Here is a 25521-nt window from a genome sequence, read left to right as displayed (position 1 = left end):
CTCAAGGGCATCCAAGATGTAGGTGTCTTTGTTCCACAGCATTTTCAATTTTGACATTTTTTGGTCAAACTGTTCTTGTCTGTCAGTCATATAATGCAGGTCTAGGGGGTCCACCTCAAAGAGCATGCACAGAGAAGTCCAAATTAAACATGATTTAATGACTTGTAAAAGTAAGTACACATTGATGGCCTAAGGCACGAAACGAGCGGTTTGTGTGAGAAATCGAAGAGTATTTAGTTTTTACCTCTTGTTAACAGCCATATATACAGTATATATAAGCAACAATAAACCAGCAAATGATTATGAGACTTACTATTTCTTCTCTCGTTACTTCACTTTTAATATAGCTATGATTAGAATGGGTGCCTTATAATATTAAAATTAAAGATCTCAGGCCAAAAAGTGCAATAATTACTAGTCCCTAATGACTATAGCATATCAAAGGAATTCATTTATGCAATAAATAAGTAATAACATAAAAAATGTTTTAAGCATTGCATGTTTCAATGGTTTGTCATAGCCTACTGAGAATTAAAACGGTTTCTTGTGCGGCCACCCTTAGGCGAAAAATAGATGAACAGCAATGAAGCTGTAGATAAATATTTGGTCAACATGCTCTCGTGGTGAGGGGATAATAAAACATGGTTAGACTGTCGAAGTTTTTATAGCCTATTAAGCACTTCAAATACTGTTGGCAAGATTATAAACAACATAACGCCAGTAAATTAAAATCTGGTATTTCAGTTCTCTAAGCTTTGCTTTCCAGGAAAAATGAAAGAGCGAATTATTTTGTGGCTTCAAGAGGTGCCCATATACAACATGCCCTGTTTGGCATTTAGGAGAGACTCGGTGTGCTTTACCTGTTTGGTGCGGTGGTTTAGCTTGCCTACCAGTGGCGATTCCATATATAGGCCTACCTCCAGCTCAGCTTCCCCGATAATGTAAAAAAAATCAAATTTGTACTATTGTGGAAATATTTTATTGACTAAAATGCATTAGAACACGATCATTTAGAAGTCGAGTTCGTTCAGAATCATAAAGCCTAGCCTACTTTTTTTTACAGACCATATAGCGTTACAGTAGACTAGCATAGCAGGTCGGCTGACTCAATTTCCTTCGCATTCCCGTAGCGTCGCAGTGCATTTGCTAGCCAATTTTCATCATACATTTCACTGTTTAACCTAATTCCCACATTTCCTCCGTCCGTCGATGTCAAGTGCCTTAATGTGCTAGCCTGACTTCGTCATACTCATATTCTTGTCGGAATATGAGTCTGATACTGCTCCATAGGGCTTTGATTATGAGGCGTGTCCTAACCGAACCAGGAAAAAAACCTCTGCACTCAATTGGATAGTCGGTAAACCTACAACCAATCAGAGAAACGCAGTAAGTCAACTACTTTGCATACAGTTGCCAACTACAGAACTTACTTATTTTAGAAGTTAAATAACGAGTGTTGCTTCTTTACTTACTTCTCCATGAGTGCCACCAAATGAGAAACCACAACGACCACAGGCTTTTCATTACGTCCCACCGTCAGAGCCAGCTGATAAGTTACACTTTTGCAGAATCATGTAGAAAGGACGGCAAAAATATCTTTCCGATCGACAAATGCCTTGATTGCAGTTTTCTGTTCGTCTATTAAAATTAATGCGCTGTCGATTTATTTTACAACAGACGCGACAGCGGAATCTATACATCTCAATTCTCCAGCTGCAGTCATCTTTGAGGGAAACCAGTTAAGCGCTCTTTGATAACGTGACGATTGCGTCCCTGAAGATCACCTGTCCATCATCGTTTAAAGCCCGCCCTGGCAATTTGATTGGCCCGAACGTTTTTTGCCTGATCATAATTACTCCTCAAACGGATCGAGTCCAGAACGAACTTCCCGACCAAAAAATGTTGTGGGGGCGGACTTCGGGCTGGCATCCAGGCTACTAATGTGCGGGCGTGGTGTTTCAACAGGTGCCATTCTGTTGAATCAACTAATTTCAGGGCAGAAATAACCTTTCAATCAAGAGTAAGTAGAAGTCTTCAATCACTTTTTTTTATAAGTAGAGTCTTCAATCGCTTTTTGGCAGGCGCAATAGGCTAGTTCTCATGGTTATTATCGGCCCTTTACAGGTATTTTAATAGATAAAATATACTGGGTGAGTGCTATTACCACAGACATAAACTGATGTTTCTTTGCACGTTATGTCTGTTTGATCCACTTAAACACAATTGTATTCGTAAAGAGAATGGGCGATAGCCTACATCAGGCAGTGCGCGCGCTCCCGCGGCCGACCATCAATTTTCGGCGGACCATCACTTTTCGCCACGACAGATGTCCGTCTAGTTTGGTTTCGTTTTTTTTGTCGGGATTCAGCCATTCATACTCCGCATTTGCTTTCTGTTGTGAACGCACAGCTTACGCTCGTTCTCATAAATAACTTCATGTCTTGTGTGAGCGTGCGGTTTCGTGTTCTCTCAGTCCACTTAGCACGCGGTTCGTGTTTACTTCGGCCTCGTGCTTTTATGTCTTGTTCTGTGTAGCGTACAGCTTGTGTTTTACATCAGCTGTGTGTCATCATGTTCTTTGTGAACAAGTGGCTTATGTATTAAGTGTGTTCTCATTGTTCTTCATGTCTCATTTTGTGTGAGCACAATTGCTTGTGATTTGTTTTACTGACCATAGGCTTGTTTTTTTGTCATGTCTGATTATCAATTTGCCCCACCTGTCCTTCCCACTTGTCGTTACCTGCCTTGTTTTCTACCTATTTATTCTTGTGTATGCAGTCCTTTTGTTTGTATTTTGTTTTATTATTAAAATAAAGCCCTTCAAATCTGCACCTGAGACTTAGCTCCTTTCACCATCCCCACATCAGACAGTCAAGTTTTTCATAAAATGAGCTTCCCCTCTTTGAAAGAGCAGCAGCCGCCACTGCCTCCCTCGTAGCATGGACTGAATTAGGGATTCGGGGTCTGTAAGAAAGCCAGCGCATGATGCGCGCACACCCTCGGTATCCACCAATCAGCGCTTGCACTCAGACCGCAACCCCGTAATGACGCGTGTCACCACAGACGACTGGACCGCCGAAAAGGTTTACCCGTATATTTTGTACTTTTGAGATGCCCAAAAGCGTGTCTCATATGGGAGAGCGAGCGCACCGTGGCAGCCTGAAATGTGCTATTACCGAACTAAAAGATAACCTATATTTATTTTAATGCCGTATCAACGTGACGTCTACATCATAATTTAAAAGAAGAGGTGCAGTCATCTGGCATTATCAGATGGCTCTCAATAATTAAAGGCAATCACATCCGCATAAACGGGGATGAAGCTGACCATAACCATGCATAAAATACATAAACATCTCTCAGGAGGGTCTTTAATCATGCTGTAATTTATGTCTTGCGTTCGCTCACTGTGTTGCTGGAAAATGCCAGCCTTGCGCACAGATTGCATGAGGCTGTCAGCAAGAGTGCTTATTAATTCCCTCTTGGCAGTGACGGTCTGTTAAAATGTGAGCTATCATATTGAAATGCATCAATTTCTGTTTTGCTTAGCTTGCTAATCCCATCGGCCCCTCGTCATTTTGGACTCGTGCTACATCTGCTAAATTAAAGGCTCCGTCTTCTAATTCGGTGGTGACTTTTTTTTAATAAGCGATCTCTACAATCGACTTCATAATGTGCTTCTGACCACACTCACATCATGATGAATGAGTGTTACTGATAAGAGAACGTGTCATCTCAGATATCTTGAACGTAGCGGGCCATTAATCCCGCATTCCAGGGGGCTCGGAGTGATGATCCCAGGTGAAATGGAGAGGGCCCAGGATGCCTAGTGAGCTGGAAGCAGAGAAGGGTGCTCAGCGCGAAGGAGACCAGGAATGTTCAAGCTTCTTCCAGGAACCGTGACGGTGGAGAAAAAGATATGTGTGCATCAGCAGGTCATAAAGCTCTCACTATGCTGGAAAGACTCACTATGTCTTTGCAACATGAAAGCATACTCTTGCTGTGTAAACTCACCTGACTCGTGAAAAGAGCGTTTTTTTTACAAGCCCGGTACAATGCGCCAAAAATGCACTTTCATTCCAAACGTGAAAATAGTGCCTTGGACCCAAGCTTTTACTGGCCTCGAACAATGTGCTATTATAGAGTGTTTTTTATGCTGTGATTTATATTGCAGCAGTGTTGGCAGATTACAGCCAAGCCCTCCAGCTCATTACAGTCCGTGTGGCTTTCCCACTGCAGCACAATAGACTCAGTGATGCTGCCATGTGACCCTTTACCTCGCTTGCACTGTCGATCAGGAGAGGGGTTGATGTCATCCGTTTTGGAACGCTCCAGGACGGACACGCTCTCGGTGTGGGAGGTGGGACAACGATGCGACCGGAAACAATGGCAACCTGGAAAATGAGACGGGGCGATTCGGGTCAGTGTTTTCATGAATTACGGAAGGGCCTTTGTTATGTAAGGCAAGACTTGGAAATCAGTGGGTTTTGTAGATTTGATCCCACAACACACTGCCCCTTAAAGGATACGAAATGTATCATCGTGGAGGTCCAAAGACAACAAACCAACACACTGTGACACACTCTCTCCTCATTAGAGATGAATAGCACATTGTGGTTGGTCTGAGATCTCGGAGGATCATTAAAACCTTTCCTCATTGCTGTATTTACTAGTTGTCAATCAAGAGAAGATTGTGTGCCTCGTGACCCACATTCACTGCTGTCAGTCGTTGGATGGGGAAATAATTGGCAATGCTCAGGAAAGGGCATGTAAGACTGAAGCGTTTTTCACTCTATCTCTTTGTTTTTTTTAGACCAGCTTTGTTCACATTTGCCGGCAGATGAATCCCAATAGGAATGAATGTTTGAATACTTAACAGGTTTACGTGGTAAAAGTCTTTTCATTTTACCAAACATGGTTTACAAATCACTACAGCCTTCTTATCCACCTTATTTTTGGAACCGAATATAAGCTACTTCCGCAAGACTTCAGATTTTGATTAACCGCTACACTGTAAACAATGATTTTTTTTTTCAAAGTTGTAGATAAAAACAAGATTAGAGTACTTTAAAAAAAGACTATTTCAAAATTGAAGGTTTAATTCTATGTAACTTAGAGCATTTTGCAGAAGCAAGTCAAACTCGGTCTGCAGCAACAGCAGCAACATTATCTTGGTTGGTTAGCTTGGTAAAACAATTTAAAAGATAACCAAGTCTTTTTATCTCACAATTTGGGCATTATATGGAGAAAAATGCTGGAATGTTTTCATCAAAATCCTAAATTCCTTTTCGACTGAAAAAAGAATGACATGGACATCTTGCATGACATGGGGGTGAGTAAATTATCAGCAAATGTTTTTTTCAAAAGTGAACTACTCCTTTAAATAAAAAGAAAAAAGGTTGAATTGCGAGTTTATATCTCTTATATGTTACACATGCAAGTTTACATCTCGAAATTCTGACTTTATAACTGAGATATCTCAGAATTCTGAAAAAAGTCAAACAAAAAATTTGTTCATTTTGATGAACGAGTTCGAACAGTAGAGTCACGAACGCGCATCACAGAACAGAGCAAGGCGACAATTTTAGCTTTTAAAACTTAAAATTTGTTATTTATTTATTAAATGAGCGATCGTTTCGCTTGATAAGACCCTTATTCATCGTCTGGAATCGTTTAAAGCCCTTTGAACAGTTTGTACTGAAACTGTCTTTTTGACCTTGAACCGTTTGGGTCCCATTGAAGTCCATTATATGGAGAAAAATGCTGGAATGTTTTCATCAAAAACCTTAATTTCTTTTCGACTGAAGAAAGAAAGACATGGACATCTTGGATGACATTGGGGTGAGTAAATTATCAGCAAAAGTTTTTTTCAAAAGTGAACTCCTTTAAGTTTATATTTGTGCAAATCTGACCTTTTTTCTGGCAATTGCGCGTTTATTTCACAATTCTGACTTCATAACTCCCAATTCTAAGATAATTGTCAATTGTCAGAATTGCATGATATATAGCCATAATTCTGACTTATTTTCTCAGAAAAGCAAATGAAACAGGAAGCCTCACACATTACAAATGGCTGTGTCCACTCTTATGTTAAAAGTAAGGTGGATAACACCTCATCACATCATTTATACACAGTACAAGCACAAGCTGATTGGACTCTGCAGGTCCTGCAGCCAATAGAGATTGCTTGCTCAACATTTAAAATAGCCTGGTTCAGTGCCCTATCAAAGTTAATCTGAAACCCTCCACCTCCCCCAGCTCCACCTGCCTAGGTCTGCTACGGGATTTATGCATGCCTATTCATGCAGCAGCATAATTGCTCACAGAAGCGTGTCTGTTGGTGGTAGAAATCCATATTGCTCTGCAGCAGCATGCATAACAAATACGTTACCATTGTCATACTAACAAGTTAAAACTATTTCGAGAGATATTATTGATTTGCAGTTTCATAAAACACTAAAGAGATTATTCCAGAGGTGGTTTGAAGAAATAATTGCACCCTACAATTTCCTTGACTATACTGGCAATGGTGTGGGTCATGTGTTTGCTCATTTGAGTGTGTGTATGCAGACAGATGAATGCCTCATCTGCAGCCATTGCCCATGTGATTGGGAGCATGCGATCATATGAAGCCTGAAGGAGGGGGTCTTTCTGACCCTGCCTGAGGCAGAGGAAGGGTAGCAGTGGACACCCACTTTTCTTGACTTCCCGCCTGGTTCCTTGGGGAGCAGGCTTAACAGGGTGCTCAATCAGCTTACAGGCCTTTTGTTGAGCAGCTGCACTCTCACCCATACCTTCCCCCTCTCACAATTCTTCTGTAAACATCAATGATTGATTTGCCATCTCTGTTCGGAGGGTTTATGCACACTTATCTAATAGCACACTTTGAGTAAACAATGGCTTAGTTGTACCTATACCTCACCAACAGGTAGATTACTGTTAGATGAAGATGGGAAAATGTTAACAATAAAAGGATAAATGTGTTTTTTTTTCTATAATCCCCCCCAGGAATTAAAGGTATAGTTCACCCATAAATTAAAATTCTGTCATAATTTACTTTCCCTCATGATGTTCCAAATCTGTATGACTTACTTTCTTCTGTGGAACAGGAAAAAAAGATATTGTCAATGAGAAAATCTGGTTTTTGACAAAGATTTCGTAGATCAAAACATTGATTTAGTAAATCGAGTCCATCAACACGCCCAAAGCTTGCACATTCATATACTGTACCTCTTTGTGGGTTCAACATTTTACGCTGTAACATTAGACAGTTTTGATTTACATGCTGTTGAATGATTGGTGATCATGTTAGCTTTACTTGTGCGTAAGCAACTTCTATTTTCATGTAACAGTGAAAACATAGATTGCGGGAAAAACTTGTTAATGGTGGGAAAAGAGTTAAGAAATGTCTGGGTGTTTTTTGTACAACAGGGATTAATAGTAACCTAAATGGTATATGAATGTTGTTCAAAATATATCTATTTTTTTTATCTTCCAAAGAAGAAAGAAAGTCATGCAAGTTTGGAACAGTATGAGGGTGAGTAAATGATGACAGAATTTTCATTTTGGGAAGAACTGTCCCTTTAACTGTAAGTAGCAACAGACAATGGGAAATGTATGTGAAAGTACATTGTCAGTTGCATACTTTGAGCATATAGACAGGCAAATAAAGATTAAATATTCATCTTACAATTTTATTCTAATCACGGTAAGTGATATTCAGTATCTGTATCTGTTTAGGTCTATTTTTGTCTCTGTGAAATAACATTTTGTAATTCCAGGCCAGAAATTCAAAACCTGACTTTAAGATTTTTTTCTTCAATCTCAGAACAAACATACCCTTGTTTGCCTCCTTGTTAAAAAATAGTTTTACATTTGCCTGGCTTTATCATTTGAATATTGTGTAAAACCAGGCCTGCAACCAAAGAAAACTACTGAAACATGGCGTATTGAAGTTTAGCAATAAATTCTGTGAAATAGTAAATCATGACTTATTTTAAGCCAATTTCACTGTGCCGCTGACGTTTCCAATGAAATGTATCACATATTTAACACATTTAGATTTAATAAAGTCCTATTATTACACAAAAGCTGGAAAAAATACTGTGTGAAAAGTGCATATTACCCTACTTGTCCTGCTTCTCTCCTATGCTGGCACAATCGTTACATTTCACATCAGCTTTCTGACTCGAAGGTTTTCAAAAATGTTTTCCACATAGACTTTTCATATTTCATAATGGACGGGAATGTATAAAATGTGCCAATTTGTGACGGATGAAATGTCCTGATAAGGGTTCAGACTGGTTCTGTAATAATAGGTCATTCATTTCCAACCTGATTCAGAAATGCATCACAAGACACCCTAATAATATAACAGCCCTATAAAAACCATGACATCTTTACTTCAATGGTGGCGATACTGTTTACAGAGGCTTGAGGAAACTGACTCTATAATCTTGATCTCCTGGACTTTTGTTTTTCTTTTCTCCCTTTGTCTGTTGGCACATTTTGAATTGTTCCGAAGGCAGACAGCTTGGACTTTGTGACAGGTATAAAGATCCAAGAGAAGTGAGCCTCCAGAGGAATTCCAAAAGATACCTCATAATTATGGCATACAAGATGCTTCTGACACTGTCTTCTTCCCCCTTCCCCCCTCATTGTACAGCCATGTCCAGTCTTCACTGATCACAGAATATACCAGTTGGAGCAAAAGTTGTCCATGTGTGGAATCTTCTATGTGGTTTATTCATAATAGTTAAAATGAAAAATCAAGACAGACGCCTCTTTCACAGTAGTTATTCCCACTACTATGAACATGACACATCTTTCTAAAAGAGAAGGCTTGATGAAGGACAACTCTGATAGCAGATACTACATGAATCAAGTAGAGCAAGTACTGACATGCCAGAGTCACTTAGCTTCCTGACCTAGAGGTGAAAGTTCACCATCTATCATCGCTTCCTGAGGAAAGCTTACATTGGAGGTCTTAACCTGCCATGAGTGGATCACTGGATAACACATTCTCACAGCGACATGGCCTTGTGAAACGCTTATTCAAGCCATGTAAAGACTTATTTAGCAATGGACATTGCAAAGCCTTTAATGCTTTCAATTGCTCTTAACCTTTTTGGTTGTAACAATGGGCTCTATGCACGGCGTTATTTCCGGTGAAGGATTAAGGATGCTCGATAACTTCCGCCGATCATAGAGTCCAATGCAATACCGAGAATTTATATTGAATTTTATACTCCATGGTTATACTAATGAAACGTTAGTCACAAAAACAGATAAAACAGACACCCCTCGTTGTGTTTATGCTTCTTTTTAAAATTATATTAAATAAACATAACTATATATAAAATTACATCTAAACGTATGTACGTTTCGTTTCAAAGACGGGAGGACAGTAAATATTGAAGACTCTGCCATAATCCCGTTTTCTCCGGTTTTCCTCCTCTTTAATCTACACAACCGGAAATGGACGAGCATCCTTACATCAAATGCGGAACTTATGCGTGCATATAGCCCATTTATTGATTCTTTTTGTACTTTTATAAAATAAATATTTTGGGGGGGGGAATGCAATTTCATTGTCAAGTGATGAGATTTTCTATCATATTACTAAGAATTTGTCATAAGCTGGGTTTGGTCTATTTCACTGTAACAGACCGCCAGAGATGGTCAAAGATGGCGGAAGGAGTTGCGTCTCACGAACCATATCAAGAATATTGCATTGATTTGTAACCTGTAACCCTGACTGATGACGTGTCGGAAGCTATATCCACTCCGTTCATGTCACGGTCATTCTTGCGAAGAGATCTCGCTTGGACATGCACAGCGTTTTTGGTGAGCAACTGCTCCCCGCTACAGTTGTGTTTTGGGAAAAAATATTTTGTTAGTTAATTGGATTACCGGCGTGCATTGGACCATATACCCACTGGTTGTCCAGGGTTTGTTTGGAACCAATCGCTACCAGCAGTGTTGAGGTGAGTACTCACGTGAACTCAGTGGTTAACCAGGGTTCTATCAGATGACATGTAGTATTGTTTATTGTCTGAAACGACTACTTTGTTATGCTCATTGGTTAACCAGAGTGATGCATTGATAAGGCTTATCGTGGCAACTGCAATGCCTTTTTTTATAAACCCATTGGCTGACCAGGGGTTTTTCAAATGCTGGTCTGGAAGTTATGGCAGCTTCATGCTCCCTCTGCTCCGCTCCAATGGATCTTATGTTGCCTAGGCATTGATCACCTCTGAGAGGCTTTAGTAGACCCATGTCCTGAATGTGGTTGGATGTCCTTGGAGATGAGACAACATTGACTGGCTGAATTAGATCCTGAGTTTAATAATTCTGCTCCATCAGCTGGGGTAGCGTCGCATGTGAGTAGCAAGTGTGTGGCCAGTGGGGCTGGAAGGCCTTCAAAGAGGATGCGAACCTCCGCGGAGTCAAGTACATTGACCCAGCAAGTAGCTGAGCTTGCGAACGCAGTTCAGGGTATTAAAGTTTAATTACAGGGGTGGGTGTTTTAGCTCCTCTCTTGCCCAGGTATGAGCTGGCATCCAGGAGAGAACCAGACACTTTATCTATTGCGGCCTCTGACTCCTTAGACCGGGAGGAACAGGATTATTATACTCAAATGGAGGAGAAGATACCCTCACGTTCCCAGTTCTATGTCCCCATAGGAACAATGGTTCTGGCCTTCAGGATGCTCCTTCTTCAGTGGTTTTCTCTCTGCAAGACAAGATGGCACTCCCTAAGCTGAATTTGGATCCACCTCCTCCACTACCAGGCCTTGCGTTGCTCAGTTTCCCAGCAAGAGGATTTCCTAATGCCAAGTTGTCCTGACTTCACAGATGTTGTTTCTTCTGCGTTTCTGTCAGCTCCTTTATCCAGACCTGATCGTGTGGCTCGTACATTGGCGGCAATGGCTGAAGCTGACGAAACAGGCCTTGGTGCATGCCTCCAGTTGAGCCATGCATTTCTTCACTGGTAGTGTCTACTGCTAGTAGATGCACAGATGATCTGTTGGTTAGAATGTATAATACTGCTTGAGTTGTGTGGGGAACTCCATGGCTCATCTTCTGTTAGCACTTCATTCTGCTTTAAGTACTAACCCACCAGATAATACCACATCAGAGTTACTTGAGGTTTTCTTACAAGCCTTGGGTTCGATCACTTTCTCTAGCGGGAAGGCTCTTGGGTTTACTACACAGGCTAGGCGACAGGTTTGGCTAGCACAGTTTAGACTTCTGGAGGCTTGCCATAGCAATCTTCGCCTACTACCACTGGTGGCTGGGCAGATTTTTGGTTCAGCTGCTCAAGAAGCTCTTGAGGATTTTATTCTCAAGGATTTTAAGTACTTACTAATTCGCAAGAAGGATGAAAGTTCCAGGCCAATCGTGGACCTCAGATGTTTTTTTATTTATTTTTATTTATTTATTTATTTATTTATTTCACAATAATTCAGTACATTTTACTTCAACAAAAGCAGTTGTTGGGGCATGAATAGTATAGACAGAAGCAGTATAAATTATGCAGTACATCACACATTACAATTGCAACTACTACAATAGCACGCCATAGTTCAATGTAACTTTCCCAACAACTGATTAGGAAAACAAATATATGCTATTGTGAAAATGCTTGAACAGGAGTCTCAAACACCTTCTTTTCTGCATGCTGTGTGTCAGGGATGTCCTACAAGCAGTCGAACCCAGCATGTGGTTTACCTCTGTGGATCTGAAGGATGCATACTTCCATATCCCCATTGCTCCTCACCACAGAGGATTTCTTCGATTCACATTCCAGGGCAGGATATACCAATATTGAGTCCTACCATTTGGCCTCTCCCTCTCTCCCTGTGTATTCACAAGGTGTATGCAAGTAGCACTGGAACTTCTACAACGGGAACCTGGACAATTCTCCCTTACCTGGACAATTGGCTATTTTGTGCCAAATCACCTCAGCAAGTAGCCAACAATACACAGTGCCTACTGGAGTATGTTACTGCTTTAGGACTGAGGGCAAATCTAGGGAAAAGCTGCCTTACTTTATGCCAGCCAATATGTTTTCTGGGATTGCATCTGGACTCCTGAATAATGAGGGCTAACCTCACAGTAACCAGGAGGCAAGCTGTACTAGGAGCCATAGCGAGGTTCCAGGTTCGGTGCAAGCTACCTTATCTCCACTTCTTACGGCTAGCGGGCCTTCTCACAGCAGCCTCATAGGCCATTCAGTTAGGCCTTTTCACTTTTACACCTTCATCCTTTTCAGCATTGGTTGATAGCCAGACAGTTGTTGGCAGTTCACAACCCACATACCCTTGTTTTGGTGACAACCAGATGTCACCAAAACATCTGCCTGACTTCTTCATCTTCATCAAGAGTCGTCGTCCTCACAGAATCGTCTTCGTTCCCCCGAACCGAGAATAAATAATCCTCCTTGCTATGCGGGTGAGCCCACTGAATGTAGATCATTTTAAACCCAATGTGAGGTGGTGTTTAAGCCTCAGACTTATGCGGGAGATCGCACTCGGATTGCCTATGTGGTCCCTTTGCTGACTGGGCGTGCACACGATTGGGGAACGACCGCTTGGTAGGCACAGGCTCAATGCTGTGGTTGCTACGAGTTGTTCAAGGAGGAGATTAATGCTTGTGAACTGCCTGCTCAGTTGGATCAGTTAGTGGAACTAGCTATTTGCCTGGGCAAGTGCTTTGAGCAACAGCGGTGAGTCTAGGCAGCAAGAGATCCCGCCTTCAGCCGTTGATTCACCTGTTCCCAGACCAGAGCCAGAACCAATGCAGCTGGATGGCATTCACCTCTCTCCTACTGAGTGACAGCGACGAATTCAGAATCGCCTCTGTCTTTACTGTGGGGCAGCTGGCCACTTTGCCTCTTTGTGTCAGTTTAAAGCCAGAGCTTGCCAGTACACAGGGGAGTACTAGTGAGTGCAACCGTTCTCTCCTCACCGCCAAGGACTCATACCACCTTTCCTGCTGTTCTTCGATGGGCCAGTTCTTCCGTTTCTTGATTGGCACTAATCGACTCTGGAGCAGAGGGGAATTTCATCGACGAGAGATGGGCTCATAAACATGACATCACTCTAGTAGACTTAGAGGACACTACTACTGTCTTTGCTCTGGACAGCAGGGTGCTTTCTACTGTTTACCATGTCACCATCCCAGTGAGTCTCACAGTCTCAGGGAATCATCAAGAGACAATTTCTTTTTTTTATTTTCAGTCCTCTTTTACTCCGATTGTTTTAGGTCATCCATGGCTAACCCAACTTAACTCGCAGATTAACTGGGACAATGGCACAATTCTTTCTTGGAATCTTGTTTGTCATGTTAATTGTTTGGTATCCTCTGTTCCTGCTGTTTCCTCTGTCTCTGTGTCTCAGGGTGAGCCTGGTGATTTGTCTGGAGTGCCGGAGGAATACCTCGATCTGCAGTTTTCAGCCATTCCCAGGCCACATCTCTGCGTCCTCATCGTCCGTATGATTGCAGTATCGATCTCCTTCCGGGAACCATGCTACCTTGCGGAAGGCTATATCACCTGTCTGCGCCCGAATGTGAGGCTCTGGAAATCTTTTGCCACTGGCATCATTGTCTCGTCCTCCTCTCCTACTGGGGTGGGGTTTTTCTTTGTGAAGGTGCCGACTCTTTGCGGATTGAGCACTCGACAAGTTCGCGGGGCACTATTCTTTGAGCCTGGGGGCCAGGGCGGATCAGGTAGCGCAGGGGGCCAGGACGGATCAGGTAGTGCAGAGGGCACACAAGATGCCCCTTTGGGTGGCCAAGGTGGAGAGGAACCTTCGGGTGGCCATGGCACAGACGACCCCTCGGGCGGCCATGGTGGGTCCTATATCCCCTTTTTCAATTTTATTGGAGAGAGTGACAGGCTCAGGAACAGGCTCGGAGCTGGACAGGACCAGCTGAGAAGGCCCGGGACTGGACGGGACCAGCGGAGAAGGCTCAGGACTTGTACGGGACCAGCGGATAAGGCCCGTCAGGCGTGACGTGAAGCTCTGGCTCGACAGGCATGACAAGAAGGTCTGGCTCGGCGGGGCTGGACAAAACTAGCGGTGAAGGCTCTGGGCTGGTTGGAACCGGCGGTGAATGCTCTGGGCTGAACGGGACCAGCAGAGAATGCTCTATAGGGCGGAACCAGCAGAGAAGGCTCTGTAGGGCTGGACAGGACCACTGGAGAAGAAGTCTCTGGGCTAGACGGGACCAGCGGTGAAGAAGTCTCTGAGATGGACGGGACCAGCAGTGAAGAAGTCTCTGGGCTGGACAAGATCAGCGGTGAAGAAGTCTCTGTGGGACGAAACCCCGGCTGGGCGGGCCTCTTGGTGGTTCTTGCGACCTTTAGCGGTGGATCTGCCTGGCTGGACATCAGCCCTTGACACCCATAGACAGACCTGATGGCAGCGGCGAATCAACGCTACTGACCATGAACGGGGAGCCAAACCATCTTAATACGGCCTCCAGATTCCGCTCAATGGTCTCACTGGGATTTCCGGGTGGGATCCATGAATAGAAGTGTAGATCTAAACCATCCCAAAATAGATCCACCAACTGCTGATCGGTAAGGGAGGTTTGATAGCTGTACTTATTCAATTAATCTATGTAAGATTCTATCTTTACAGCCATTCTGGTAAATAGAACACAAGATTAGCCCCGCTTCATCCATTTTTTGTTTGTTTGGTTCTTCTGTTACGGAGTGGTGCAGATTGAAGGAGAGACTGTTTCAAAATGCTCCAATACAAATATTTACTAAACTCAAACTGAGACAGGCAGTAAAATGGGCAGCGGGTACACACACACATAAACGTGAACCTCCCCTGAAAACTTCTTCTTCTTCTTCAGTGATTTTTATAGGCAGTTTGCAATCTATGTGCATTACCGCCATCTACTGGAATAAGGTGTGATGATCCTGAACACTGACAAGAGACAATACAAATATTTACTAAACTCAAACTGAGACAGGCAGTAAAATGGGCAGCGGGGATTCACACACTTTTCATAAACGTGAACCTCCCCTGAAAACTTCTTCTTCTTCTTATTCTTCTTCTTCTTCTTCTTCTTCTTCTTCTTCTTCTTCTTCTTCTTCCTCTTCCTCTTCTTCTTCTTCTTCCTCTTCTTCTTCTTCTTCTTCTTCTTCTTCTTCTTCTTCAGTGATTTTTATAGGCAGTTTGCAATCTATGTGCATTACTGCCATCTACTGGAATAAGGTGTGATGACCCTGAACACTGACAAGAGAGGAACTTAAATACACAGAGGAATAAAAAGGGAAACAAGACACAGCTGGGGCAAATTAACTAAACACAGGTGAATGAACTGAATACTAAAGAGGAGCGGGAAAACTGTGCCAGGACTAAACCAAAACACAAAGAATGGGGGAAACACAGGACACATATGTAACAGTAAGTTGTTTAAGTTCATTATTATTGTAATGCTATTTGGTTTTAGATATGAGGTAATTTAACGTTGTGCAAAGCAGCGCTTTGCAGACTCTGCTGTGTGTGTTCATGTGTTCTGGAGGAGGTTTGGCTTTAGAGATGCTCTTTCAAAGCTAAATTGCTATTGCTGTTGGCCTCTACGCAATTGCCTATCCTTAAATCGCAGATTTTTGTAAGCTGAACGAGTTTGATTCACTAAAAAGGTCCGCCTCATGTGAGTAATTTGTACTGTTAAAGCTACACTGTTCACTTGCACGTTTTTTTTGTTTTTTTTTTAAATGGTTTCCCAAACCTATTTTATGCTGCAATTTTTTTTTGCCATGTATCTTAAATGTGTTTCATATTGTAGCATCTAAATTACCTAGTTTTATTTGAGTCAAATGTATAACTGATTCAAACTGACCTAACTACTAGGTAACACTAAAAGGCCTGTTCACACCAAGAATGATCACACCAAGAACGATAACCATAAAGATAACTATACTATCTACGTGTATTAACTAAAGCTCAAGGTCTTTAAAGCAGGACGGATTCGGACTCACTGGAAGTTGTTGTTTTTCATTCATCATCTGGAAAAAAAAATTGTTCTGGAAGTGATTCCAACAAGATCCTTTGTCATTATAGCTGTGGTGTGGATGCTGCTATTTTCAATTTACAATGTATCGTTTTTTTTTTTTTAAATAAATCTTTGTCATTATTATTATAGTTATCATCCTTAACTCAAGTAAATCCCTTTGTAAAAAAAAAAAAACAACAACAACAAAAAAACATTATTATATTTCTTGTTTTGTTGTCTCTTCCTGTGGGTGTCCATTGTGCTGTGGAAGGGGACACGTCAGAGATATGCATAGCAGTGAGAAATGTGGTAATTATTATCTTCAGGATGGCCATCTGTCATCTCTTCCCCTACAGCTATTTGCTGCTCCTACATTCCTGTTGTGGTAAAGCTGGCTCAGAGAAGACAGTTGTTGGGGTTCAAGTTGGCTGGAGAACGGTGGTGTGGGCAAAAGCATCTGACCTACACTGGTGGTGTGTAAAATGAGGGGGCTGTGATGGCGTTGAGTGTGATAGTGAACAGACCTCAGTTTTGACCAAGATTGTCTTCTGACTTGCTTCTCATTACGGTCACTGTTTTTCCTCCCTTCACTTTATAGCTTGGGTGATTTTGGGTGATTGTTTCATTCACTTACAAGAGCTGCAACAAATTATCTCCTCACACCATGAATGCAGGTTACCTTCAAAATCTGCACGCAACACCCAAGTGAGTCTTGGTGGCATTTAGTCCAAACAATGTGATTTGACTATATCAAAAGCTTATGGTGAGTTACACAGTATCCATGCTGACTGATTCTGGAAGAAATTTAAGGCTTAACGGACACCTTTAAAGTTCAGATAGAGCACAGATCGAGCTTGTGCATTCATGCATTGTTCCTGAAGGGTTCTCGGTAGGACAAGTTTCCATGTTCTGTAGTTTGGCTGGAGGAAATATGACGCCACAATGCTAAGTGCTACATACCTGCATACTTGTTTTATTGGGGTGTTTTTTATTTGTATCTAGCTTCAATGTAGTTGTTGAGTGCTGTTGCATAGTAATGCTTATCATGGCAGTTATAGGAACCAACTAATTACCTTTCTGCTTTGCTGGAAAGCAGTAAAACAAGATTTATAAGGCACCAGATTTCAATCATATTAATTACATTAAAGTAGCCAAAAAATATGATTCCTGGAAAGCTGAGGATGCATTAAGTTGATCAAAGTGACTGTAAAGACTTTTACATTTATTTATATTTCAAATAAATGCTGTTCTTTTGTACTTTCTATTCACTGAAAGTTTCTGAAAAAAAAAATCAGTTTCCACCAAAATATTAAGCACACCTGCTTTCAACATTAATAATAAGAAATGTTTATTGCAAATAAAAGTATAGAACTTTCTACACCAAACCTTTGAACGGTAATATGCGTTTTTATTGATATTGGCTAAATAGACTTAATGCATATTGTGCAGCACCTTGATTTTTTATTTTTTTTGGATCAAATCAGTGCATTTGAAAATGATCAACATCAGTGGCTATTTACAAGAATACTACAATGACATACTGGTGTTGTGTGTCATTTTCCTTCTCCGAACACTAGACCCAGACGTTTAATTTTTTGCAGAGCTGCTTTCAAACCTCAGCTGTGTTTGAGTAACAGATGGTTTAATTGGAAAGGGCAGATTTCTCAGATGTAAGTTTTGGGTGTCTGTGCAGCCTGTAGTATTTGAACCTATTCCCCACGGTCTCATATGAGAGATCAACGGTCCACAGATGTGGCTTTTCAAGTTATACAAGAGCCCAGTGATTCTGAATGATATTTTATTGCCTTATGAAACAGTCATGTCAACAGAGTCCTCTCACAGGCTGCAGAGAGGCTCTAGACCCATAAATCAAAGGAGCACAGATGCTATGTTGTGTTTGCATGTGTGCGTATATGAGAGAGTGAAAGCACTGAGTCACCAGAGTTAGCGTTGAGATCATGTTAAATAGAGACGTGTGACACGTTCTTCTTCGAAGTTCGGCCTGCTTTTCCAGGAATGTTTGGGAGTAAGTCACTTGATTTAAGTGCACTGGCCGCCAGGTTCTTGCATACCGGCATCAGTTGAGTACCAAACGTACTCATCTCTGGTCCAAATAGGCCAACTCAGAATGACTTACGATATACTGAATTGTCATTCATGTACAATTAGCCTTCAGCACTTATTCTTGCCATCTCAGTGAGTGAAGTATTTTGATATGACAAGTCATCCAACCCAGAGGCTGTGACATGAAAGGCATCGGTGAACTCTGCATATTACTCAGGAGACAATCTCTCATTTTATCATTTCTGACTCATTTGTAGAGTTTGACTCTCGGGACCAGAATCCATTGAGTCACTGTGAGTCGTTATAATTCAGACTATAAAGGAAGGCATTCAGTCGAATACTGTACTTAGTGACACTTTAAATGTTTTCTTTGAATTCAAACATAGGTTTTAATAAGTTTTGCTGTAATTGAAGGACACTGGAAAATGTGCACATTGAATGCATTTTGTTTTAGGTCAGCCTTATGTTTTTTACAGAACTCTCATCCATATGTCTGGTACTTTACAAAAATGAACAATGTTAACCATATTTTTTCTGAAATGCAGTTTTAGTACATATATAGTATAAATCATACTTTCTTGCTAACGTTTCCACAATTATTAATGGTTTGTATTATCCATCACCATTATTTGGTGGGATTAAAAGATCATTTGCATGCAGTTTAAAAGGATATTTTGGCCATAAATTAAAATTCTGTCATTAATTACTCACCCTCATGATGTTTGAACATGTAAGACTTTTGTCCATCTTCGGAACACAAATAAAGATCTTTTTAATGAAATCTAATAGAGAATTCTGTCCCTTCACTGACAGCAATGCAAATGTCCCTTTCAAGCCCAAGAAAGATAGTAAAGACGTAATTTAAATAATCCAAGTGACTCCAGTGGTTTAACTTCAATTTAATGAAGCAGCACGAGCAAAGCAAAGCACCTTCGTTGCTTCAATTGAGGTGGAGTGACATGGATTGATGTCTTTTCTACCTCTCTGGGGATTGAAAGTGGAACTTGCTTAGTTGTCAAAGGAGGGGCAGAAAACTCAGATTTCATTAAAAAGATCTTCATTTGTGTTCAAAACATCAACAAAAGTCTTACGGGTTTGGAACCACATGAGGGTGAGTAATTAATTAAAGACAGAATTTCAATTTTGGGGTGAACTAATCTTTAATAACCGACCAGAACATCCCAAATACAATATTTTGTTAAGTGAACTCAAAGACATCATCCTCTGGTTGCAGCTCGTGTCACTTGCAGCTAAACCACCTGGAATTCAAGTGGTACAGCTCTCACATCTCCACCTCTGCACAAAACTGCAAAGTGGATGCAGAAAGAGAAGAGCCAGAACCACCACCACACATAAATGGAAGCAAATACATGGAGTGCCTGAGGTTTCTTAAATTAAGTGGCCAGATTTTATGAGTAAATGATTAATTCCTCACATTTGGACACTTTTGCCTTTCCACAGCAACATATTTGCAGGCTAGACAGCTGGTACCAATTTCTGTACCATAGTCGCTTCAAGGTCCAAGTGCATGTGTGTGTGTGTCTATTGGCTCATTGTTGCAGTAATTCACTCCTTTCTCTCACGGCTAAGTTATAAATAGTTCTATTTTCCTCTTGGTATTTTTAGTCACGCTTACATCTCTGGTTCATTGAAGTTTTGTGCGTGTCACGGCTGCTGATTGTCTCCAGTCTCTTGTGACACCCTGTCCTGCTCCAACCATAGTTTGAGGTACTCCTACTCTTCACCACTAAGCCATAATAACATGTACAACGCATTCTCATCCTTTAACGTCATATAGAACGCTATATGACAAAACGGCGCTATACTACGCACATGGCACCCGTTATCGTTAATATAACACGCGCTGTGAGGGCTAATTAGGTGTGCGGTAGGGTCTGCGTGTCATATTCACGCTAAAGGATTTATAACGTCTTGGGTTCGCGTGTTATATTACCGATAAAGGGTTCCATGTGCGTAGTATAGCGCCGTTTTTGCATATAGTGTTCTATATGACGTTAAAGGATGAGAACGGGCTGACATGTAATATAACCACACATAATATAATCACATAATCACCTTTTTGAGTGCTGAGTTAGAATTTAACCTAATTTTGAGAAGAAAATTCCGGATTTGGTTGAAAATGGCCAAATGAAAACACTAATAAAAATAAACTCAGCCGAATGGTCAACAAACCTTGATCTAACGGTCTCATCTTTGATTCTTTAGCAAAGATGTGTATTTTTGCACATTGGATCAAGTATTTATATAGTTTTGATGTATTAATTAATGGTTCTCCTAGGTGACTGAGGAGATGATGGCTGATCACATAAATTCTAAGTGTGTTGTACTACCTATCAAACCAAAGATAAATCACATTTATTTCCATAAACACAGTAACTCTGCTCCAGAACTTTCTCATTTTCGTGACAGAAACTTTTTTCCATTTAAATCCCACTAATTTCAATCCCATAATGCTATGTGATGTGCTCAGTGAAGAGAAATCTAAGATGCTGAATGAGGTGATAGAAACGTAAACTGGTCTATTGTAATTAATTTGTATGAGTTGCTGCCTGAGTGTCCAAATGACTAATTATGAGGTTAAATGATGGTTAAAATGCTGCCTTGGTTGTCAAGATGCTGCAAACGCTATTGGCCGTCAACACGGTTTCATCAGTGATCTGCTCAGCTGAGCTGCATTAGCGCATCTGCTGTGTATCTCCCTTCGCTGCTAATGACCGCTCAAATCAGGGCACCCTATTTAAGCAGATTCAGTTCGGTCCTAACTGGTCGCTCCTCGCTCTCTGCAACCCACCACCTCCCCAGCTCCTCCTTATCATGTTTAATGTGGCATTTGCTTTTCTGTCATTGTTGCTGCTCTGTTCAAATGGGGGGGGAAAACAGTTCTGCTCTCCCAGTATTAAAATGTGTGAGCATTCCCTAATGGTGCTGCTGTCCTGACTCTCTGCTATTTCATGGTGCTCATGGAAGCTCAGAGGACTCCCTGAACAGAGCCATACTGCCAAATTTTAATTATCAACTTGAATTGCATTTTATTCAATACAATTTCATAATCATTTATTGCCATGTGTGTGTTCTTGACTTGATGGACCTGACAGAACTAAACAAAAACAAAAATGTTAATTTCTGCAGTCTATTTAAAATGTTTTAATTAATCTGAATCTGAAACCACAACGTCTGAATGAATGATTCAATGACTGACACAGTCATAAATATTTAGCTGATTTCGGAACCACATGCTTTCTATTTTCAAGGAGACATCTGAGGAAGCAATGGAAAAGAGCAGAACAAAATCAGAAGGAGGGACTCAATCTCTTACAAAAGGGCATAAAATATAAGCTGGCAATATTACGCAGAGCTGAGCGACAAAAAGAAGGAACATGCGAGGGCTAATTTCTTTAAAAAGACCCATTCAAATTTGTGAAGAAGTTATTCACCAGTGAGAAGAATGGCAATTTAAAAGTATCTAGGGTTGAGCTAGAGAGATATTTGGAGGAAACGCATACAGATGCAAAAAGACATGAGCCTATGTCAATTGGCTTTATGCCCAGCTGCACTACTTCCTGAACTTCAGCCAGCTCCTTGTTTCCTGTCTGCCATTATTGGCCAAATTGATTAATTCAGGTGTGTCTGATTATTGTTGCCATGACTACTGAGGTCAAGCACACCTGAATTAATCAATTTTATCAATAATGGCAGACAGGAAACAAGGAGCTGGCTGAAGTTCAGGAAGTAGTGCAGCTGGGCATAAAGCCCATTCCACCAGACATCCCACCTATCAATCCACCAGAATACCGAATGGAGGTCTGTGCACCTAAGTGGAAAGAGGTAGAGCAGGCTGTGAGAAAGGCAAGGGCTTCATCATATCCAGGGCCTAATGGAGTTCCATGCAGAGTGTATAAGAGTGCTTCAGGAGTTGATAAATTGATAAAAGTGGCATGGGAAAAACAGGTCGTACCTAGAGCATGGCGCAGAGCAGCTGGAGTCTTTATACCTAAAGAAAAAGATGCTACAAGCATCAGTCAGTTTCCTCCTTTTTCACTACTAAACGTTGAAGGTAAGATTTTCTTCAGCATTATTGCCCAGAGATTGTCCACCTACCTATTAAAGAATGGCTTCATTGACACTTCGGTTCTAAAAGCGGGCATTCTAGGGTTCTCAGAATGTTTTGAACAAATCAGTCTGGCAACAAATTCAGTCAGCTAAAAAGGAGAGGAAGGAGCTCTATGTGGTGTTCCTGGATTTGGCTAATGCATATGGTTCAGTGCCACATGAGCTTTTTTTGGGCAGCATTTGATTTTTTCAGAGTACCAATGTCAAGAACAAATTTAGTGAAAGCCTATTTTGGAGATTTGCAATTTAGTTTCTCAACTCCAAAATTCCGCACTACATGGCAATGCTTAGAGGTTGGAATAATGTCAGGATGCACCATTTCTCCACTGGCTTTTACCATGGCAATGGAAGTGGTCAAATAAGGCATCAAGATGGGTGGTAGGAGGAGAGCTCTTGGCTTCTGGGATGTGACTACCAGCAATCAGAGCATACATGGATGGCATGACAACCATGACAACAACAGTAGCCTACACTAATCGGTTATTGGGGAAGTTAACAGGGAATATTGAATGGGCACAAATGCAATTTAAGCCCTCTAAATCAAGGAGCATCTTGATAGTTAAAGGAAAGGTAGTAGATAAAACATTCTTCATTAATGGTGAGGCAATACCAACAGTTTCTGAGAAGCCAGTGAAGAGACTTAGGAGATGGTACGATGGGGATCTAAGGGACACAGTTCGAGTGGGAGAAGTTAGACGACAAGCAGTGGAAGGGTTGAAGAGCATAAACAGCTGCGCTCTACCAGGCAAACTAAAACTCTGGTGCTTTCAGTTTGGTCTACTGCCGAGGTTGCTGTGGCCACTGACTGTGTACAAGGTTTCTTTGACAACATTGGATTAGCTGGAAGCACTAATAAGTTCATACATCAGGAAATGGTTGGGAGGTCCATGCTTCCTCAGCAGAGTGGGACTTTATAGTGAATGACCGATGAGTTTAAGTGCACAATGGTCAGACTGGAAATGACCTTAGTAGAGTCACATGACAAATGTGTAAGGGAGGCAGCACCTGTGTTAAAAACTTGTAAAAAGTGGTCAGCAAAGAAATCTGTAGTAGAGGTAAAGGCTGCCCTTTAAATTGGGGATATCGTGGGACAGGTACAGCATGGGAGAGGGGGTTTTGGGCTCAGTTTATCTCCTAAATGGCACAAGGCAGGCTAAGTAGGGAGAGTGGATGAGATGGGAGAGTGTGGAACAATTCAAGATGGGCTGGCAAGACCTTGGTCAGTGGAAAAGAGTAGGACCAGTTTCCTTATCAGGTCAACATATGATGTTCTCCCATCACCGCAGAACCTAAACCTCTGGGTAGGAGAGGATCACTCTTGTCCTTTGTGTTCATCACCTGTCACATTAAGACACATTCTGACAGGATGTAAGGTGGCTCTTAGCCAAGGTTGGTTAACTTGGCCCCATGACCAAGTACTGTGATGTTTGGCTTTAGCATTGGAAGGCAAGGATATTATGACCAATAAGTTGCCGCCTGTTCTTGCAAAACATTACACGCAGAAGACAACATCCCTCCGCCCAGGTGATCAACCCCCAAGAAAAGGTGTTAAAACCAGTTCTCGCCCAAGACAACTAGAAGTTGCTAGGGACTGGAAGATGCTGGCCTATCTTGATCAACAGCTTACTTTTCCACCAGAGATTGCCATTTGTAACCTACGACCAGATATTGTTTTGTGGTCTGGATCAGCACTCATTGTTCAACTGATAGAGTTAACAGTGCCATGGGAGGATGCGATAGATGAGGCATATGAGAGGAAGAAACTGCGGTATTCTCATCAAGCCACTGAAGCAGAACAGCGAGAATGGAGAGTCCAGGTTTATCCAGTGGAAGTGGGTTGTCGAGGATTTGTGGCACACTCTACAACCCGGTTCTTCAGAGACATGGGACTCAGTGACCAAAAGTTATGTTGCACAGTAAAGAACTTATCTGAAGCAGCAAAGAGGAGCAGCAACTGGCTGTGGTTGAGACAGAAAGATTCTAGCTGGCTGTGTACAGGCCGCCACGCTACGGGTTTTGTATAATTCTTGAAAAACTTGATGAGTCTTTTGGTTTATTTGTATGGGTTGCATAGTAATTACAGTCATTACGTTCTTGTGGTAGGTAGTATGCCATACGGAATCGTTGCCACTGAAACTGCTTTAACGCAACAGTGTGGCTCGACAGCCTTAGTCAAACGGGTTGGCGTGGATGGTTGGGTTGCGGAGAGATTGTGTGATTGTGGTTAGTTCACATGTGAACTACAAGGAAGGAGCAACCTCAGCCTCAGTCACATGTAGAGGTCAGTAAGCTTGGCTGAGTTGAGTGGGGGACGGAGGGGGGTGACTCTGGGACGCCAGAGTCACCGTCGAGCCCTCTTGAGGTGTTGTGGGCTAGTCGACGAAACACTGAGGACGGAAGGCGCCTACTTGAAGACCCTAGAGATGTCCCCTACTCGGCTCAATCCAGATGGTTGTGGTGCTGGTCCACTGGGGAGACCATATGCAGTTGAAGCCATTGTGTGTGCTGACGCGGCAAGTACACTGCAGACGTTAACGCTGGACAGAGGAGGAGTCACACCACCATATGCAAAGAAGCGTAAATGGATGGAGAAGCATAGTTTACTGTAAAGCCACGTCTTAGTTTGTGCTAATCTTGCTGAAAGCAGAGTACAAATCTGCATGAAGTTTTGACATCTACTCTCGTATAATGGAAATCATGTGATAATATTTGTAACAAAGAAATAGTGATAGGCCTACTGTGTTGTTGAAAAGATTGTTTGAGAAGCTGTTTCATTGAACTATCCCTAAATGATGATAACTCCTATAACTGCAAATGCAGATGTGAATGTTCCACTGTGATTTTGTCAAAGATTTAATAGACACAGGCTAATTATCAGATAGTTATTTAGAAATGAGATTGCATGGTTGTTTGAACCGAGATCACGATCCTGATTAACCGTGCAGCTCTATAGTAGCTGTAGGCAGTAAGACAACAAGCTGACTCTGTGGTTTGGAACAGCACTAATTGCATTATCATCATTGAAAAAACTTTTAGAAAAGTAGCTGCTCTTTAAAATGAAACTACACTGTACATTAGTTTAATGTACTGTAGGTCTAGTTTACATTAATAACAATAACTGCAGAAAATATGATATTTTGTTGGAACCAGTTGGTTTAGAGAAGTAAAAAGGATAAGATACTTACCATATAGGCTGCACATATTGTATTAGAATATGATTAAGTTAAGTTGTTGAAACACTTCTTTGCTCTAGTTTTGCTGTCAACCGCCACTTCTTCTGCTCTCCAGAGGCTCGACTACAGGGCAG

General features: G+C 41.6%; 1 long non-coding RNA gene across 2 annotated transcripts; it reads right to left on the bottom strand.

Annotated features, from left to right (window-relative positions):
- Window positions 1-25521, bottom strand: LOC148977538 (uncharacterized). 2 transcript variants are annotated; one of them, XR_016169663.1, is made up of 3 exons: window positions 25400-25521; window positions 3695-4394; window positions 1-114 (listed from the first exon to the last, which is right to left on the bottom strand). It is a non-coding gene; the product is annotated as an uncharacterized LOC148977538 (long non-coding RNA). The 2 variants fall into 2 exon arrangements; XR_016169664.1 differs by having other exon boundaries at window positions 4278-4394.

The sequence above is a fragment of the Pimephales promelas genome, chromosome 9 (genome assembly GCF_988280905.1).
Source record: "Pimephales promelas chromosome 9, fPimPro1.hap1.1, whole genome shotgun sequence".
In the NCBI taxonomy this organism is placed as follows: Eukaryota; Metazoa; Chordata; class Actinopteri; order Cypriniformes; family Leuciscidae; genus Pimephales; species Pimephales promelas.
This window is presented reverse-complemented; position numbering and strand designations above follow the sequence as displayed.